At 32.9% G+C, this 22,084-nt stretch overlaps 1 long non-coding RNA gene across 2 annotated transcripts in view; it reads right to left on the minus strand.

Annotated features, from left to right (window-relative positions):
- LOC127553657 (uncharacterized) overlaps positions 1-22,084 on the minus strand; it is a 90,024-nt gene that overhangs the window by 62,447 nt on the left and 5,493 nt on the right. The window contains exon 3 of one of the 2 annotated variants that reach the window (XR_007951795.1): positions 18,559-18,930. The exons of the other annotated variant lie outside the window; for it this stretch is intronic. This is a non-coding gene — a long non-coding RNA (uncharacterized LOC127553657). Of the gene's footprint in view, positions 1-18,558; positions 18,931-22,084 lie in introns of those variants that run through there. 2 annotated transcript variants of the gene reach the window in all.

Consider the following 22,084-nt stretch of genomic DNA (forward strand, 5'->3'; position numbering starts at 1 on the left):
TTTCCTCATAATAAAAGATGATCTATTTGGGTACTGCTTATTATGTGCCTAGAACTGTGCTAAATTCTGGAATGTTAATAAAGCAAAGTGAGACCTGCTTTCATTTTAATGGGGCAGAAATTTATAGGAGCTATTGGACAGAGAAGAGTATTTAGGTAGGGAAAATCAATAAAGCAAAAGGGAGCCATCTAATGCTTAAAATAACCCTTTTCAAAGCAATATTTGCCCAGAATGGATAATAAGATGGTAGGGTGGGTGTAGAGAATTTGAATCATTGGAAAATGTAGATAGTAACCTTTTATAACTTAGAAAACAAGTCCTAAGAAGTTGCCTGAGGAACATTGAAGCTAAGTGAGATGTTTAGGATTACATCAACTAAGAAATTTCAGGAGCTTCATTTAAACACAGTTGGCTTAACTCAGGCCATTATTGTCTTCATGTACACTAATGGTTTTTTTAAAAAAAAATACTTCAGATGAACCATCACACTGAGTCCACCTGGAAGTATATAACTGATAAGTAGTATTAATTATATTTGAATTAATATTGATTTGTGCCTTTCCCAATATGAGAATCAGTCTTCTAACAATCCTTTTTTTGACAAAAGTCAAATTTCTTAAGCACTTTTTAAAATGTGAAGAAAGGACAAATACTTATAAAAATGCACAATGTAAAATCATTAATAGATAATGAAAATATGAATGTAGCAGAGACAACCAGCAAATTCAATTATACTAAAATGTTTTAGTTAGAAAGAATCTAAGAATCAGTTCTGTTTTGTATTTTAAGCTGTTATTTGTTTTCCTTTTGCTCCCCCCCCCCTTTGTAAGTGATATCATTTAAGTAATGTTCAAGGGCTAATTGTAATAACTAGAAACCCAGAAAGCAATGAATTGCTTTACTACAGTGGTATTTCAATAGACATTTAAACAGTTAATGAAAATTCAAACCATGGAGCTATAGCTTCTCATTCTGGAGGCATGAGAAAATAAAGTGTCTTATTTGATCTTAGAAATTGTACAGTAACTTTCATCTGTTTTTCTGGAGAGATTTAAGAGTCATGCCATCAAGTTTCAAGTGTAGACTACATCATCTCTCAGGATTTATTTTTACTTTCAATTCCTTATTTTTCAAATAATCTTTGTTGGTAACCTTTAAAACACACACACACACACACACACACACACACACACACACACACACACACACACACACCACCCCAACCCTTGAATTCTGCAACTTCTTGAATTCATGCCTCACTGCCTAGAGGAAAATGGTACTTAGACCTATATTTTCTTTCTTGAAGGATAGATAATGAATCTTTATGAGGCATATATTATGTGCTCCACACAGCAGTAAGTTTCCATTCAAATTAGGGTTGTGAAGGCTTAGGAAAATAGCTTGGTGAAGAGACTTTATAAAAAATAATTAAGCTTATGAGCTGGAGATGAGCCCAAATAAAATCACTGTAGTCTCTCCATTTCTGTAGTACTTAACTATTTGAAAATGAAGCTTTAGGCACTCCCATACTTTTTAAAATTCAAACTGCAAAATTGTACCTCCCCCAAATGTAATTTATGTCAAAGAATCCCAATATAATGATCTTGTTCAGGACACTGACTTCTCATTCTGTATTAATTCAGCTGTCTACCTAACTAGTCATACCTCTATGGTAGGTCAGCACCTTTATCAAAAAAACTACTCCAAAATCAGAATAATAAGAAAAATACCCTCATTCATTTTAATAAGCCTTTCTGAATTTGAGGCTTTGGGGAGGAGAAGTAATTTATTTAGAAATTTTGGAGGATAATCTAAAAGAACTGGTCCCCAAGTGTCTTTTCTAAATATCATTTTAGGCATTACAATCTCCACATTGGACCCCATAAAGGAGAGAGCAGTCACCTTTAGTAAGTTGAAGATAGGCAAAAAATGCAGTAAGTATTCAGTTTCTCAGGTGATACCAGAACCATGAAAGAAAAAAAAAATAAAAGATCATTTTTCTGGCTAGCCAATGAAGTGAATTTGCTTGCCATGTGATATCTTGATTACCAGTTCTTGCCTTGGGAGGAGCTTGGATGTACTATAACTGCTATGGCCTCTGTGGAACTGCCTGTGACTCTTTTAGATGGGTTATATGACAGGAATTCTTGCCTTGAAAATCAACAGAGATTCTATTTATTGAGTGTTAGAATTCTTACAAGGTGCAAAGTCAGTGGAATTGAGACAATGGTTAAATCTAGTTTATCTTTAATTTAATCCTACAACAAATAATGGTTTCCTAGTGATGTAATGATTGGAGTATATTCAGTGTATAGCATATAAGCAAGGAGCTCCCACAGATACCCAGAAGCCCACTCTTGGAGGCAAGACAGATTCATCCCATATTTGATCTGTGTGCTGGCTGGAGACACTCGGAGGGAGCTCTTGGAACCAAGGAGAGAGGTAAGACTCTATTAAAGCTAACCGGACCCCAGGAAAGAAGACAAGACTTTGAAAGAGATAATAAAGGATTTGGACTTTAACAGCTGGCTGCATTTGAGGTGATTATTACTTTGAACTGAAACTAAGGCTGCCTCCAGAAGCCCCCCAAGAAACCTGCTCCTAGAGAACATTATATTTTGGAGAAGAGAACATTACAATTGAATCCATATTAAGTCAATTGTGTCAATATTGAGTCCAAAATTTATTGTGTCCCTACCATGTGTGTAAAACTGTGTTGGAGTTAAGAAAGGGAGATATAAAACCAAGGCTCCAACCCTCAAGGAGTTTACAATGATCAACTCTTTGTCTCAGGCTAAGGACTGAAAAATGTTGCAGCCATTTTGGCAATTAAGTCCTAGAAATCAATTCTTTTCCACTCTAAAACAGTTGTGAAAATCACTGAATGAATCACAAAATAAGTGGACAACAAAGACATCAGTATTTTAGCAAACTTTTAGTGTAATTATATCACAATATTGTACTTCAATAATTTTGTCCTGTTTCTTTTTAAATTATAATATTTTAAAACCACTGGGCTAACAAGTACATGATTTAGTAGGATTCTACACACAAAGCAAATATTTAAGCAGATAATCCTTTGAACAAACCCCCTCTGAGAATCAATCTCAATCCTCATGAGACATGAATGAATTCTAGGGCTATGTAACCCCTACTCAAGCTAACTCAGCCAATGTGATCCTGGAACAGTTAATTCATTTCACATGGGTGAACAGCTGACTTCCCAAGAGTAATTTGCTTTATTGTAGGATTATGTGCAGAAATAATGAGAGTCACTTATGGTATTTATTACTCAATAGAGAACAATAGAAATTCTCACTGGAGAGAAGTTTAGACATACAAGAAAAACAGTAATGACATTTTAAAAGAATCTACTTTTATATTCTTATCCAAATTCTTGTCCTTAAAGAATCCTATCTGTAGTACAACTTACATACTTAAACTTTATGGATTATAAGAAGTGATTTTCCCTCTTAAGTTTCTTATATTTGGACCCTTATTTGGACTATTTGGACATTTCTTGTGCAATTATCAAGTTATAACTGGTATTATAGTTGTTGTTGTCATTGTCTTAAACTTACAAATTGATTTTAAGTTCTATGAGGGCACAGGTTATTTTGTTCATTTTTATATTCCTAGTGCCTAGCATGGTGATATGCATAGTAGGTAATTAATAGGTGTTTATTCATTGAACTCATATAGTTCTCTCCCATTTAAATGAACTGTTATCCTGAGGTATTAGACTTAGGGGTCTTTCTTTCTTTTGCTTCCTAATGAACTATGATAGAGTGTTTTCTGTAACACATTGCCCATAAAAAGGCTTAGAAAAGTAGAATGTTCAAACTGGAACAGTGAGTGGAAATAACATAGTCCAATTCCTTCATTTTAGAAAGAAGGAAACTAAGGTCTGGCAAGAACAAAAGAACTGCCAACTAGTCCCTGGAAAAGACATGATTCAGATTCAAAGGTCATCTGACTTCAAGTCCAAAATTTTTACATGATGCCACATTAAATATTTATTGATTGATAATCCTGAATAAGTATGGTAAGAGAAAAGCATCAGATACATTTATAAAATATTTTTAAATTTAGTATTGCATTATTTATTTTGAATTAGTTAATGTGATTGATTAGATTAAAATTCCTGAAAATGAGATGGGTGTGTTATAAAGCAAACTGCAAAAATTCAAATAAAGCATTGTGGTACCAACAGATTTTTTTTAATGTTTCCAGTGGGTGTAAATATAAATCTCTCTTATTAGGGAAGCTACTTGTATTATTAGTATGTTTGAAAAATAAATAATATTTATCGGTTTCTTATTTCCCATTGGTACTGAATGCCCCAATTTTAACTTTGCCAACTTTAAAACTCAACATTACCCTCTTTATACTGTCTGTATTCTGAGAATTCTTCACTTTGAGAGAAGTGGAATATATGTATTTAATATAATTTGAATATAATATATGTTTATGTATGATAATATGCATTATTATATACAGTTGTAAGAACTGCCATTTCTTTACTATTATAGAATATATATTAATATATGTCAGCATATTCTTAATAAATATCTAAAATTATTTTTTCATAATCTTTAAAAATTTTTCAAAGATAGGAACATCCATTTATGTCAATAAATTTGTAGGTAATAGATATAGTCTATATATCCTAGTACTAGTAAAACTAGAAACATCAGTAAAACATAATCACTAGAATACTAGTAGCATTCTTATATTAGTAATACCAGAATCACTGTTAGGAATAATAAAATCATAGGGAAAAGTAGAGGCAAATACATTAGCAGACCATTATACTCTTATTACGTAAGTGAAAGCACACTAAGTATACCTTAGTAAAATATGAGGTCACATATTTTCAGGAAAATAAAAAGTAGGCAAACATTATTAAAATTCAAGACTCTTCTGGAAATATTAACAGTCATTGAATTGTTGATATGTTTTGGAGAGGGACATTAAAAATTCCGTATAGTTAAATTGTATTAGATTAGTAAGATAATTATCTTGGTAATTCCTGGTTCTTTTAGAGCTTACATTATGTGGCAATTCTTTAAAATGAGCATTTTATTTTTTCTTAGGTTATCACAACATTGGTGGGAGTGGGAACATTCATAGAGAAAAGTATCACAAAAAAATATGAAACTAGGCTAGGGTTATATGTTCCTTCTATCTGTGATAGAACATCACATCACAACACAATATAATACAACATAACATATGATTATGTTTATCATATGTTTAATTTTCTATATAGCTACAAATAAAATATGGTTTGGTGATATCATATAAATATGAGTAGTTATCTTCACTAGCACATACTGCTGGAATCCTCTGCTGACATTTTCTATCTGTTTTGTTGCCATTTGCTGGTGACTGCACTAAGCTTTAGCCTATTGTTGGGTCTCTACTGTAGTCTACTATTATCCCCTACTAGTTGTCTATTAAATTGAAGCTGCTTTATAACCTATTCCTCCATGACTTCTTAAGCTTCATGGCTATTTCAGGTTTTTTGTAATTCAGACCCACCACCATAACTGCTGCTCTTTAAATATTGTCCACTCTTTGAGTTAGAGTGGAACATTTTTTTTTCCATTTCCAACATATACCAAGTCAATATTTTAATTTGAGCAAATTGATTCAGAAATTAGCTAGATGAGGGTGGGTTAAACAAAGTTTCTGTCCTACATATTGGTCCACATAAAATTGCTATGAGAGAACAAATATTTGTGCATTTGTCTCACCCTGATTAAATTATGAGGCAATTAGGTGACTTAATGGTTAGACCTGGACTTGGTGTTAGGAAGAGGTAAATTCAAATCCGGGCTCAGATAGTCACAAGTTGTGTAGTTCTAGGCAAGTCATTTAACCTCTATTTGCCTTAATCCAGTGGAGAAGGAAATGGCAAACCATTTTTTTATTTTTGCCCCCCCCCAAAACTCCATGCATATTATTGGCATGAAATGATCCATGGGGTCATGAAGAATTGGACACAACTGAATGACTGAACAACAACAAAATTAAATTAAAACTCTGAAAGTATAGTTTGTTGTTATATCTATCTTTATAACCCTGTCACTTAGCATAATGCTCCTTATGTAGTAGGTATAGTATCAAATGATAGTTGAATTGATTTAAATTATAAGGAGCAGAGCCATATTGAGATCCAAGCATTTGCTAATACCCTTCCCAATATACTCCTAGTTTGTTTTTGAGCCTGAATTATCTGAATAATTTACCAATAATTTTATACTGATTAGCTTTGGCTACCTATTCACTGAGTTTTCACAAGTCATTTTTCTAAAAGGTTGGATTAAAGGCAATTTTCAAGGTAGAGTAGTTGAAGAAAAGATGGTATAGTTGTTGCAATGAGACAGCAGGTTATGATGCAGCCAAGCTTATTTGTTCCAGTCTTTTCTAACCATCTGCCTTCTTCAACTGAATTACTTTACGTGCAATGAATGTCAATAGTATTCAGTAGAAGATAAATTGTAATGGTCCATGGAGGGTTTGAGTCAGAAGGAATCGTTCATTCATTCATACATAAGGAGTTCTGTTGACAATATTTTTTTGAAAGGTACTGAGAAAACTCCTTTTAATATGGATAACCTAATGACTATTGGTCTAGCCCAGTATAAAGGGTGACTGTTATACTAGGAGAAAGGCAATTAGTATGTGTAGTGGATAGAGTACCTGGTCAGGAGTTAAGAAGACCTGAATTCAAATCTGATTTCAGACTCAGAGTAAGTCACTTAATTCCTATTTGTTTCAGGGTCTCTTCCTCCTTCTTCCCTCCCTCTTCCCCCTTTCCCCCCTCCTTCTCCTCCTCCTCCTCCTCCTTCTTCATCTTCTTCTTCTTCATAAAATGGGTATAATAATAGCACCTACCTCCCAGAGTTGATATGGGGATCAAATGAGATAATAATAGCAAAAAACTTAGCACAGTAACTGGCACATAGTAAGCATTATATAAATATTTTCTATTCTTTGGATCTCTTCTTCAAGGGGAAAGAATACCAGTTGTTTAGTTATTCAATGAGAAAGGTTTTCTTGTGTCCAGAGACATAAATACTGATGGCCAGTATTTCAAATAATTTTCTATTGTTAAATAAGAGTACAAAATTATGATAAATTGCTCATTAAGTATAAAGTAATCAATTTTGGTATTTGGTAGCTCTCTAATCTCATTGTGACAAATGATTAATGAATTCAAATAAATTAATATCTTTGAAATTCTATTTCTTGGGCAGTATCCCTTAATGTCTTTTAATTTTTCTTTATATTTATTAAAGGACTATAGATTTAGAGTTGGAAGGAACCATTCAGGTCTTACCTCCTAATTTTACAAGTCAGGAAACTGAATTTCAGAAAGTTATGAGTTGTTCAGGCTTACACAATTAATAAGTATGAGAGATAGGATTTGAATTCTGGTCTTTGACTTCCAGGGCAGTATTCCATTCACTGTGTTCTGCTGCTTCTACTTCTTATGTCTTCTAAGCATATGTTGGTTTAAATAGCATGGTGCAAGAGCCCTGGGTTTACAATCTTACTGTCTCTTAACATATGTGATAAGTCACTTTATTTTATTGGGTCTTGAGTTTTTCATTGGTTAAATGGGGGGGGGGGTGAATTAGCATAGGGGAAGGTGGAGGGAAATTAGCATCTATACAGTATTTTCTTTGTGTCAGACACTAGGGAAGAGGGTTTTTGTTTTGTTTTGTTATTTTTTTTTATAGAGTTAGAAAAAGAAATAACAAAATTCATGTGGAAGAAAAGAAGTCAAGAATTTAAAGGGAATCAATTAAAAAAAAAAGTGAAGGAAAACAGCCTAGCAGTTCCAGATCTCAAACTAATTACAAAGTTGTAATCATGAAACCATTCTGGTACTGGCTAAGAAATATTACATAGTCTCTAAGAAATATTAGGTACATAACACATTGTAGTAAATGACTAGTGTTTGATAAACCCAGTGAGCTAAACTTTTGGGTTAAGAACTTACCATTTGACAAAAATTGAGAAAACTGGAAAGCAATTTGGCAGAAACTAGGCTCAGACCAAAATCTTATACCAACATCTTATACTATATGCCAAGATAAGGTTTAAAAGGATAAATAATTTAGACATATAGGAAGATATAAATTAATTTAGGGGTCCATGGAAAAATGTATTTCTCAGATCTATGGTTAAGGGAAGAGTTTATGATCAAACAAGAGACAGAGATGATCAAGGGAAGTAAAATGGATAATTCTGAAACTTCTTTTCACAACAAAACTAACACACCAAAATCAGAAGGAAAATGGGACACTGGGGGGAAAATTATAGTGAGATTCTCTAATATGTTTCATTTCTCAAATATATAAAAAAATAGAACCAAATTTATACAATAAAATAAGAACCAACCATTCCCCAAGTGATAAATAGTCAAAGAATATGAACAGTTTTCAGAAGAAGAAATTAAAACTATCAATGGTAACATGAAAAAATGTTCTTGATCATTACCAATTAGAGAAATGCTAATTGAAGCAACTTTGAGATGCTACTTCATATCTATCAGATTGGCTAACATGACAGAAAAGAACAAATGCTGGAGGGGTTGTGAAAAAAATTGGAACTCAAAAATCGGGATGGAATTGTGAGCTAGGGAAACCATTCTTGAGAACAAATTCAATCTCACTACTAAATCTATATCACAAAAATATTTTTAAAAAGATTAAAAACTCCTATTTGTAAAAAAAAATATGGTGGCAAAGCATTGAAAATTGATGAGATGCTTATCAGTTGAGGAATGGCTAAGTAAGTTGGGGTATATGATTATGATGGAAGAAATGAAGAGGGGGGAAGTTTCAGAAAAATATGGTAATATCTACATGAACTGATGCAAAATGAAGAGAGAACTGGGAAAATAATTATAGTAACAGCAATGTTGTAATGATGATCATTTGTGAAAGAGTTGACTACTCTGATCACTGCAATGATCAAAGATAATTGCAAAGAACTTATGATGAAAAAATACCTCTGGAGAGAGAACTGATAAATTCTGAGTGCACACTGAAGTATAACTTTTTCACATTCTTTATTTTACAATACGGAAATATATTTTACATGACTTCACATCATATCAAGATCATATGGCCTGGCTTCTCAATGAAAATGGCAAAGGTGGGAGGGAAGGAAAGAATTCGGAATTCAAAATTAAAAAAAAAAGAACGTCAAAAATTCTTATACACATTTGGGAAATATTTAGCAAAAGAAATAAAAACATTTAAAAAATAATGATTATGTCTTCTTTTGGGGGATATTAACATTCCTTTCTGGAGACATTAACATCCCCAGATAAGACATGTACTCACTTTGTCCTGGATATAATACAAAAGATCAGTGATATCACATTAAAAGTGGCAGAGCAATGTGGGCTACAACTCTTAGACTTGACAAATCAGAGAGCATATCCTTGCATCTATTGTGCCAATGTATATGTGTATCTGTACTTTTGCTAGTATGTATAATGGTATGTGCTACAAATCTTTCCATGTGCATGCATTGTGACTATACAAATATATTAGATCTAGACTAAAAAAATGTATGTATACACTATTGAAATATATATGTGAATGGGTACAGATATGTACCCATATCTGCATTAGTATGTACCAGTGTATTTGGAGTCTATGTGAATATTATGTGAATTTATACATGCTGTTTATATCTCTAATATATATAAATGCATATGCTGTATATCTATCCATATACCTATCTTTTATGCATATGTAATTTTAGTAAATACATTATTCTATTAATGTATTTATTAAATACACTATTATATATATGTATATGCATGTGTATCATATATATTCAATATCTACACACATCTACTTCCACAAATTGTTGGATTAGTGTTTGCTGGCATGTATTTCAGTATATATGATACACACACATATACACATGTATACATGTAAACATGTTTTCTGCTTATCTAAATATGCAAGCTAGACAGGAAATATACATAACACACTTTGTACATGTATGCATATAGAAAACATCTATGTATATAAAAATTATATAGAACACATGGCTTTGTATGTATGTATATTGTTGGCACATTTTTATATCTAATTATGTGGGTATGCTGATTTAATATACCGCATATTGGTTGGTTGTTGTCTGTTCACAAAGAGATCCTTGAAGAAGACATCACTGTGTTAAAGTCTAAGTGTAGTATGTCCAACTAGGGCTACTCTGACCAATACAAGCTCGAAGTGCTCTGCCACTAGTAGGGCACAAATAGTCCCTATGAACATTTCGAGTGACTTCTCTAACTTTGCAGATCTTCCATTTCTTCTGAGCTAATTCAATTCTGCTTTGCTCAAAGAGCCCCTGCTTGGTGGTTCTTTGTCAGCATCTCCCATGTCATATAATCAATTCTAGAGCTCTAAAGAGAGACCTTGAGAGTACTCTCATCCCGCCTTTTTCTGACCACCTTGTGAGCACTTGCCATATGTGGGTTTTCCATAAAATGATCTTTTTGGAGAGTGCTTTTACATTTAGCATCTAAACAACATGGCCAGCCCAACAGAGTTGTGCTCTCTGCAGTAGAGCTGGAGTTTTTGGCAGTTTAATTTGAGAAAGAACCTCAGTGTCAGTGGCAGGACAAAGTCTTGCCAGGTGATTTTCAGAATGTTCCTAAGACAATTCAAATGGAAGTGATTCAGTTTCCTGATATGACACTGGCATATTGTCCGGGTTTCACAGGCGTACAGCAACGTATATGTATCTATACATAGAACTGTTTCAGTGTTTTCTTGTATATAGTGTATATCCACCCATTTGTGGGCATACATCTCTATGTCTCTTCATGTTCTGATAGATTTGTTCTATATCTATGTGTAGATGCTGTGTTACTATGTTAATATATATCTTTGTGTCTTATATAAGCATGATGTTTGTGGGCTCCACTAGAATCTATTTCTTGTGGTTTATAGTAAAAGTGCATGTTTTAATGTACATTGCACCTCTTGTCACTATGTTGCATACATGGTGCATATTTGCCCATGAGTTTGTTACATCTCTGTGGGCATATATTTATGTGAACATGCACATGTGTACAATACCTATTCATATATTTATTTTAGATTTGCACACCCCTGCTTTTATTAATCTGCACATGTATAAGCTGGATATTTATTTCTATAAACATTATATCAGTGTATATGTGTTTCTAAAAAATTAAATTTAAAAAATAGGAAGAACAAAGACTAACAGAGTCAGACAGAGACTGCAGTTCCCTGAAGGGAAATTTACCTGGCCCCAAACTGCTATGACTCCCTTAGGGATCCTAGTAGACTCAGAAGAGAGGAAACCATGTGGCTCAAGATATGGTAGCAGATGGAAGCAGCAGAGAAATTCCTGAGCTTGGCAGAGGAATTCCTAGACCCAGTGAGAGCCAAGGAACAGAGCCACAAAGCAGTAGAACAAATTTTAATTTTTCCAATGATTATATTGTGAGCTATGTGGGCTTGAGTAATTGTTGTTCATTTGTTTTCAGTCATGTCCAACTTTTCATGAGCCCATTGAGAGTTTCTTGGGAGAGATACTGGAATGGTTTGCCTTTTCCTTCTCCAGTTCATTTGATGGATGAGGAAACTGTCATAAACAGAGTTATATGACTTACCCTTTGGTATTAAGAAAAGGAATAGTCATCTCTAGCACTCTCCCTTTTGAATTAGAACCTCAAATCTAGGGGAGGATGATGAGTCTAAAGGTAGGAATCACAGGTGTTGCAGTGTGGTGACTGTTTATGGGATCAGATTGCACATATATTTGGTGGTTTTCTGTAAGGTAAAATAAAGCACTTTTTGGAGCAATACAGTGCCAACCTAGAACTTGAATGGGAGCTGAGGACCCTTTCTCTTTTCCTGTGGAAACCTAGATACCAGTCAAATTCTAACATTCCAGGAAAACAGCAGTGGGCCCTCCCCAACTCCTCCAATGGAATTTAGGCTATACAAAACTAAAGCTATGGTTCTGGGTTTTGGGTTACAGAAAGTAATGATGTTTTAATGGATATTGGATCCACCTGCCACATACATGTTGAAAGTATACCCCTCACCCCTTTTATTTAAAAAAAGGGATCTAGCTCTCCACAACTAAAATACTTTAAATTCTTAAGTACAGAACTTAGCATAGCAGTTATCATAGTTCTTGGACTCTAGCAGATGCTTAATAAATATTTACTGAATATTTTATTGATTTCAAAGAGGAACAGTACTGGAATTGCACAATTTCCAGTTCAGTGTGTCTTTATCCCTACAGTTCTGCTTCAATTCAATTTCTTTTTATTGATATCATTTATTTTTTATTATCTTAATTTCCAAATACATTACTTCTCTTTCTATCCCCCAGAGATTTATCCCCTGTAACACAAAATAAAAAAGAAAGAAAAGGTGCCTTTCAGCAAATTTAACCAATACATCAACTAGATCTGATGGTCACTGTTATAACCTACAATTCCCCATTTCTTCAAAATAAATGAAGGGAGGTACATTTTCTTCTTTATTCTTTGGGCCCAGCCTGATCATTCCAAATATAGAATTAAGTTTCATTCCTGCCCCTCTGTTTATACTTTTATAGCCATCACATATGCTCTTATCGTTTTCCTTCCTTCAATTTGTATCATTTTATATAAATTTTCAAATCCAGCTTTTATATAAATTCTCAATCCACAAATAAATGAAGTATGTAAAAGGCATTTAAGGAGTGCAAAGATTGATTCATTGCAGTTCTTGAGAAACTTTAATCTTCTTGGTAGTAGAGGCAGCTAGGGCAACCCAGAATCAGAAAGACCAGAGTTCAAATCAAACTTCAGACACATACCAGCTGTAGGACCTTGGGCAAGTCACTTATATTTTGTTTGCCTCACTTTTCTCAACTGCAAAATGGAGATAATAGCATCCATCTCCAGAGCTGTGAGGCTCACACAAACTGCTTTTGAAGTGTTTAGCACAGAGCCTGCTACTTAGAAGGTATTTTTTATTGTGTAGCTGTCTGATTCTTGGCATTCATATTTGGGATTTTCTTATAAAAAATACTACAGTGGTTTGCCATTTCCAACTCATTTACCGATGAAGAAACTGAGGAAAACAGGATTAAATGATTTACCCAGAGACACACAGATAGTATCTGAGGCCAAATTTTAATTCACGAAAAGAAATCTGACTTCAGGTCTAACTCTTTATCTGTTGCACTACCAAGCTACTCTAGAAGGTACATAATAAATGCTTATTTTCTTCTTTTCTACCTTGTACAATTCAAATTTTGTTTTAAATTAACCTCACAGAAAACATTATGTAAAGCTGTACATGTACACGATAGCCTGTTTATAGAACCTGCAAAATGTTGGAAAACTTAAATGAAGACCATTAAATTATTAAATCTATTATTATTATTATTAAGAGCTACTAAATTATTTAACCTCTATGGAAGTTTTATGGAAAGACATGGAAAAGATTACAAGGAAAGGATGGATTGAGGTCTGAACCACTGGCAGGAATGGTCACATTGATGATATCATGGTTCTATTTGAGTATTGAAGTACAAAGCTGCCACCAAATGGCATAAATAACAGGACAAGTCTGTAACTGATGAAGTAGTACTACTTAGAAAAACAATTTGTTTCTTGTGTTTTTGCTTTAAAGATGTGTTCTGAAATCTGGAAATGAGGGAAAATGTTTGGATTGGGAGAAAATCTGGAAAGGGAAATCAGCGTTCCAAGAGGTTGAGAAATATGAATTGGATGCCTAAAGACAAAGCTGAATGCTGAGTTTGAAGAAGAGATATAAAAAGAAAAATTTAAGTTATTATCAATGACGTTGACATGGAAGATATACATATTTCATTTTCAAACAGAAAAGGTCATAAACTTTTTATCTATTGCTATTTCATGGCAATTTGTATATGATAAGCTAATGGGAAAGTTTGGGAAAGTATTCAGGCTCGAAAATCACAAAAACATTGAGGAAAACATTTGGTTTACACTGGGGAAAACAGGAAATCTTAGACACATTCATTGGCTATTCCTCTTGGACAAAAGCAAAAGATTGTATCTTCTTAAACTGTTGTGGGGGTATTTTTACCGTGTCGTAAGTGAGCCTGGGTGATAGTATAATTGGAAGTAATCAGCAGCAATCAGGCTTATTGGACAACAACAAAATAGGGTACAATTTGCAACATTAATAATTATTTAAATGTTGTCATTAGACAGCATTAGCTCTATAATAATGGCTAATGGTGCTCACTCTGCAAGTAGATAAGGGTATTTACCCCTTCCAAATCCATGAACTGAACTAAAAGGGCTCTACTTTAAAGAAATAAGATATAATTATTCATTTGAGAAGAAATCATGCATTCTAGTCATTAGAGGGACTTCTACATTAACATAAACTTTGTAAGGTTAATATAGAATGAACCAACCAAGGCTGAACACATCAGGATCAATATCAGCTATATGACTGAAGAGAGCTATCTGCTCTTCAAATACAGAGCTCAGACTTCAAGGTGGCAGCTTGCCAAATCATGTGCCATGCTTTTAAATTTTCCCTATCTTTTTCTCTGACATCCTGCACTAGTGTTTCACAGTCATTCTCTGTTCTCTAGAAAACCCATGGTGATACAGAATAGTTATTCTAGGACAAAGCTTCTTATACTGTGAATTGTGATCCCACTTGGGGTCACATAACAATGGTGGGGTTATGCAATATCAAAATATGGATTAACTCTAAAAAGTGTTGAAGATGCTCTTTGTTATGCAGTATCAAATATTCTCCAAGATTTAATTCTTTAAGGTAAAAATAAACAAACACTTCCATCTTATTGGTATTCAAATTTTCTTTTGTTTTTAATAAATGGTAAAAGTTATATGTATACTAAGGAAATGTTTCAAGATAAATTGCTTTATGATTTATTATCTGTAAATTTTGATTTGTATACCTGTTTTGTATACCCATATAACTGGGGTCACATAAAAATTTCTCAGGTGAAAATGGACTGTGAAAAGAAAAAGTTTAAGAAGCCTTGTGCTAGGAAATAAAGTAATTCATTGTTATTAGGGAAATTCACATTCTGTAAAAGCAACCATTTTAAATTGCAAGTAATAATAAAGATCAGCTTTCTGGTGGGTCATTTAGTAAAAGAGGAATTCAAGGTGAAAGCTTTGCAGAGTTTAATCATGTACCTTTCAGCATCAAGCAGAATATAAGTCACTTAAATCCCCTAAACTAATTCTTAATAAAAGATAGCAAAAAAAAGCATGGCATATAAAATAAAAAATCAGCGGAGAGGTCTGGGATTTGACAAATGCTTTAGGTGGCATTTTTGTCATTTAGTCATTTCAATCATGTCTGACTCTTCATAACCCAATTTGAAGCCTTCTTGGCAAAGATATTGGTTTGTCCTTCCTTCTCCAGCTCATTTTACAGATGAGAAAACTGAAATATATAAGGTTAAGTGACTTGTCCAAAGTCACACAGGTAGTGTCTGAGACCAGATTTAAATTCAGGTCTTCCTGACTCCAGGTCCCACTGGGCTCTTTAGGTGATCTTAGGACATTTTAATTAATCTCTCTCTCTCTGTGTCTGTCTCTGTCTCTTGTTAAATATAACTATATATATGTGTGCATATATATATATATATACACACATATAATATATATCATATATAATTATATATCACAGACATACATTTATATTATCTATTATATATAATAGATATATTTAACATATGATTATACTTTACATAATATATTGTAAATATATTATACTATCAATCACATATGCTCTTGTTTGTCCTTACTTTTTGAAGAGGACCATGACATCAGGGAAATGATGTTATGACATAACAAGTGAATTAGATTTAAGTGAGGGAAGGCTGTGCAAAGTTACCTGCTTCACTTTCTCCTCCAGAGCCCTCTGAGTGTGTGTGTGTATAATATATGTGTATGTGTATATATATATATATGTGTGTGTGTGTGTGTGTGTGTGTATAAATAATGTATGTATGTGTACACACATATAATTCTATTTACACATATATGCATATATACAATAGAATGTGCACACACATATAATATAGTACATATATAATAGATACATATACATACATCTATACCTATTATATATGTGTTATATATTATGTTACATTTATTATATATTATGTATGTTTTATATATTCTGTGTGTGTATGTATATATGTGTATAGAATTCTGTTATATGTGTATACACAAATGAATATAAAATAAGTGATACTATACTATGTGTGTACATATATATGTATGTATATGCATGTATATATGTGTATATGTGTGTATATATGGAATTATGTTACTCAGAGTATAGAACCCTGCATTTGGAGTCAGAGGGCTTGGATTCAAATTCCTATGTCTTTCACTTAACCTATGTCTAGTTTCCTTATGTATAAAATGAGGAGATTGGATTAGATGACTATCAATTCTTTTCAGTTTTAAATGTTTGATGGTATTGATCCAAATTTATGCATACATTTAAGCTCCATCATGGAACAATAAATTTTAGCAAGTAGCCAAAAGGCAAGGAAGAACATGGAATTCTCAATCCCATTTTTATAGCTTTGTCAAAATCACTTGACACCTTAGAGGGCCTGGATTCTGGTACTTTGCTCTGTAGTTGGAATACTGGGCTTCAATACTGAATACCTGTGTAATCTCAAGCAAATTTTCAACTTCTCAAAGTCTCATTTTCTTCATATTTAAATTCTTTCTCAAGTACTTACTATATGGGGAACCCTGAGCAATCAGTCTAGTTGAATCAGTTTTCTAATCTATAAAATGATAATATTGGAATCAAAACCTTCTAAGGTCCTATTCTGATCTAAATCTATGATTTAATAATACCATTATTCCTTAAACTAATATTCATCTCAATCAATCAATAGGCATTAATTACCTATTATGTGATAGGTATTATTGTCAATCAATCAATAGGCATTAATTACCTGTTATGTGATAGGTATTATTTGTTTTATGGATAAAAGTACAAAAAAGCAGCAATTTCTGCTCTTAAAGAATTCACATTCTATTGGGAGGCAATAAATATAGCATAAATACAACATAATTAAATATCAGGTGGTTTAAAAAGATGGGCATTAGTATTCAGGGGATTAAGTTAGGCTTTATGTGGAAGGTGGAATTTGAGTTGTATTTTAAAGGAAGAAGAATATAGAGATATAACTGAAACTCACTAAAATCATGACTAAACAAAAATCCTTGATGCCATGTTTTCACAAATCATAAGTTAAAACTGGTAATAATAGTATTAATATTATAAGGCAAAATGAACATAGGAGAAATCCAGGAATCACCTTCTAAAAGTCTCAGAATGAAAACTCTCAGGAACATCATAGCCAACAACTCCTTCTTTGTAAATAGGATAATGGGGGCAAGGAGGCAAAAAAAAAAGTATAAGCAGATACGATAAAAGAAAATGTTCATACAAGACTGATGAGTTAAATAAATATTTAGAAAAAAATAAAACAATTACATTATCAGAATGATAAATGGAGAATAAGTGATTCAATCACAAAAAAAGAAATTGAAAAAAAAACCTATAAATTTACTCCCACAGGGAAAAATAACAAAACTGAATGTATTCATAAGTAAATTCTATATCCAAAGACCAATGAATTACAATCCTAAATAAATAATTGCAAAATAAGGAAAAAAGGCATCCTTCCAAACCACCTGTCTGAGACAAATATGGTGCTGATATCCGAACCATAGAAAAACAAAGTAGAGAAAGAAAATATAGAATAATACATATGTATACATATGAGAAAAACAATGAAGAAGATGTCTTATATGTTTACAGTATCAGTAAAATTATACCAAACATTATTTATCATGGCCAGATTGGATTTATGCTACAATCGTCAAGAAGAAAAGACCTGAGTTCAAATCCAATCTCAGACACTATCTGTGTGATCTTGGGCAAATCACTCAACAATCTGCCTCATTGTAAAATGAGCTAGAGAACAAATGCCAAACCACTCCAGTATCTTTGCCAAGAAACTACTGAATGGGGCCACAAAGAATTGTGAAATGATCGAACAACAACAACAAAGTAACAAAAACACTAAAATACCCATATTTATCTCAACAGATGAAGGAAAAAAACATAATACCAATAACATGGTTAAATAATATTGTTAAATATGAAATAAAATAATTAAAATTAAAATATTATTTAAAAATCACTTCAAGTAATAGGATCTTTTCTATTTCTTTGTGAAGAGGTGATAGATTGTGGGTGTATAAAAACATTTTCACGGTAGAGTAATATATCCTCAATTAATTTTTATGACTATATTTATTTGTTAAGAGAGAATTTTTTAAATTTGAGGATTGTAGTGTTTAGTTTCATGAAGGAAAAAAAAAAACAAAGAAAAGAGCATCAGTGAAAGCAATCAAGCAGCAAACAAAAGAAAGCAGAGTTAAGTTCAAAGGGGACATAAACAATCATGCTAAATATAATATGTGTATTAATCTGCATATAACAAATTCACAGTTTAAAATGCAATCTTCTTTTTATGACTTTCACATATGGAAATATTTTTGGTTTTGATTTTCTAGTTCAAAATTTTAAAAAATGCTAAACTGAGTTGTTTATATTTTGCCCCAGAGAGAATATATTATGGCATATGGATAAAAAGGAAATTAATAGTCCTGCCAAAAACGATTTCTATGTTGGTTAGATCAACTGTTTCCAGTTGTGGCTCCACCTTTTAGGAAGTACCCTTCAAACTGAAGTGTTTCCAAAGAAGGACACAAAGGATGGTGAGAGGACTGGAACCATGCCATGAAGATATTCATTGGAAGTGTGTGGGATGTTGAGCCTGGAGAAAAAACAATTTAAAAGAAACATGCTTTAAATCTTCAAATATTTGAAGAGTTCTTATGTGGAAAAGACTCCTAAGGTAATTAGGACTAATAAATGGAAGTTACCAGGAAGTAGATAATGATTATCTCAATATAAGCAAAAAAAAAAAAAGTCATTAGAATTATGTAAAAATGATATGGTCTAATTTTGGATATGAAGAGTTTTATTCATTCCTGTCTTTTAGAAGAAGAATGACTCATAATATGTTATGTAGTAGAAAGGATTCATGTTTGAAGCAGAGTTTGGAACAATATGTCTCTAATAATAGCTGGCTTAGTGAAAAGAATTCTGGCCTGGGATCCAAGAAGACTTGAATTCAAATTCAGCCTCAAACATTCATTAGCTATTTGATTATGAATACAGAGTTTCTCTCACTTTAGCATCTGTCTTCCTGGTTGTTGTGAAAACTGAATTAGCTAATTTTGTAAAGTATTTAGTGCAGCACTTAACACATAGGAGGTACTATATAAATGCTAGTTATTACTATTATATTATTATTATTATATTCCATATAATTCAATATGAAAATGCTTTGGAAGAACAAAGCATTATACAAATATAAACTATTATTATTATTATTATTTTTAAAGGAGATGATATGTAATCCCTATAGTGAAGTATACATTTATGCCATCAAATTACAATGAAAAGAAATCATTTGGGCATAGCTGGGCCACCTTCAGAGACGCAAAGTGCCAGTAAATATGAAACTGAGCTGTAACGTTTTCCTAACAGAAAGCAGACAAATTGCCTGGGGCTGTGAGCAAAAGGGAAAGCATTAAGTCTTCAGAAATAAATATGGGAAAAGAAACAAATTTAGATTTTAGTTGATGATAGAAAAAAAAGCAAAGGAAAATAAATAGAAAGAGGGGTTAGGGATGAACAATAGTTACATCAAGAAAACAGTAGGGAGAAGATTACTCCTGCTGATGGACTTGTCTTCAAAGAGGGAAGAAAGAATGAGGAGAGCTAGGGAAAATTAAGAATGAGGAGAACTTTGAATGCAAATGAGAATGAGAAAGAATATATAGACTAAAAAGATGATAACCATAGTAGAAAAAGCTTCTAGATGAATTTTCAGGTAGAATAGAGGAGTGGATAGAATCCAAGAGAAGTAGAAAGACAAAAAAGTAGGAATCTAGCAGGAAAGGAAAAGACAGAGTCTCCCCAAAAAAACAATGCAGACATAATTAAATCCATAAAAAGCTTGGGCAAAGCAAAACCAAATTATGAATGTTTAATAAAATAATCTAAGAACATAGAAATTCAGAGATAGACTGCAGAACTTTGAGGAAGAAAAGCTGGAAAAGTACAAGAGATCATAAGAATGAAGGTTATGGGAGTTTATGGAATCTTGGGATGTGACTAAAAGTTAACAAATTTTTGTGAGGAATGAATTAGCAATAATGCTTTTTCTTCCTCTACCACATTAGCCTCTCTATTTTCTTCCCTGGAGCACAAGAGAGTTGGGCAACTGTGTGGCTATTCTTTCTTTTCATTGATTTAAAAAAAAATTTCTAGAGGCAACCTCAAGAAGCTTGAAATAATCTTATCCATCTGCAACATGAGGAATTTCTGTGGGTTGAAAAACAATTAGTGAAAAAGTAGGATGTTCCTTTAAGCCTCCAGATCACCCAAAGTGCTGACAGTGTAAAGGTGTATATTTAAATCTGTTAAAAAAAAAAAAAAAAAGAAAAGAAAAGAAAAGGCATTCGATTAGTGCTTAGCATATCCGGTCCCTAGAATAGAGTAGGCCCTTTAATAAATGCTTATCTATTTAGTATAATAGAGTATTTATTGACTAGATGCTCTCAGAGCTTCCTTCTAGCTCTAGATTTATTATCCTTTGTGGACTTGTGGAACATAAAATGTCATGAGCTACCACGATATAATATGGAATTAGAAGAGAGATATTTGCTTATAAGTTGCAAAAATATATTGATTCTCTAGATTCCAAAGGCTTCAGGCCAGATCACTGGAATCACAGTAAAAAGTCTTCCAAGAGACAGGTTGGTAGGAATTTTAAAGGAGAATTTGGGAAAGGGAATGAAGAGCAAGAAGAAAAATCACACAAATTATGTTCTGTGATACAATCACATATCCAAAGTAACTTTAAGTGGAGATCCTTAAATCATTGCCAATCTCTAGAAACTGGGAAAAGCATGAATTACAGGTGGAAAAAGACATGAACAGTGAATGGGACCTGTAACAGGTATCATCTGCTGAGAGCAGATGGAAAGTAAGAGCTACAGAAAAAACAATGTTGTGCATATATCCAGAGGACTATTAATTTGGGGACCCCTACTGAATTACTATGCCAGGGAACTACTGTAGGTGACTGAGACCATAATAGTCTTTAGAGAATGGTTGCTAACTAATGGATATAGTTATTTTTCTATGGGCTCTGATAGGAATATCAGTTCCCCATACCTATTAATAAATTCATGTTTTGAGTTTTGTTAACCAGTATTTTTGTAATGGGATTTGGAGACTGCACTCAGGCTGCAGAGAAATATTGGAAATGAAAATTCATAGATTACTTGAGTAGAATCAATATGCCAGGGATCTGGGAATAACCAATAGCATGGAGCACTCACTCATTCAGAGTTCTTGATGTTTTGAGTGAGTTGTAGTCCTAAGAAGTATGCTTGTATGTGTGTGTTGGTGTGTATTGTATGTATGTGTATTTTGGGGGAGGGAGTATCAGCAGTTGATTTTAAAATCTGATGATTTTATGAATTGTAGTCAGGAAGAATAGAGGAAAATGAAAATTGACAGGAGATGGAAGACAAAGAATATCACAATTGCTCTTTATTTATTTTGTCTCCCCAAAAAGGGAACAAGTTCATGTAGCCCTGATTGCATATGGAGTCTGCCAATGATATCATGAGAAAATACAATCCAGTGTGAGAAAATAGACTAAACATATCTACAGTATTCAGACAACTACATTCTGGCAATAGCATAAGGAGGGGAACAAATATTTAAATATATACAAAAGAAAAAGAGAAACTGACAGAAAAGTTAAAAACAAGAGTTAACAAGGAGCAAAAACCTAAATTTAAGAAATGGAAGAGGGAATAGAATAAGCATTTGTATAGCACTTACTA

Source organism: Antechinus flavipes, chromosome 3 (assembly GCF_016432865.1).
Source record: "Antechinus flavipes isolate AdamAnt ecotype Samford, QLD, Australia chromosome 3, AdamAnt_v2, whole genome shotgun sequence".
NCBI lineage: Eukaryota > Metazoa > Chordata > Mammalia > Dasyuromorphia > Dasyuridae > Antechinus > Antechinus flavipes.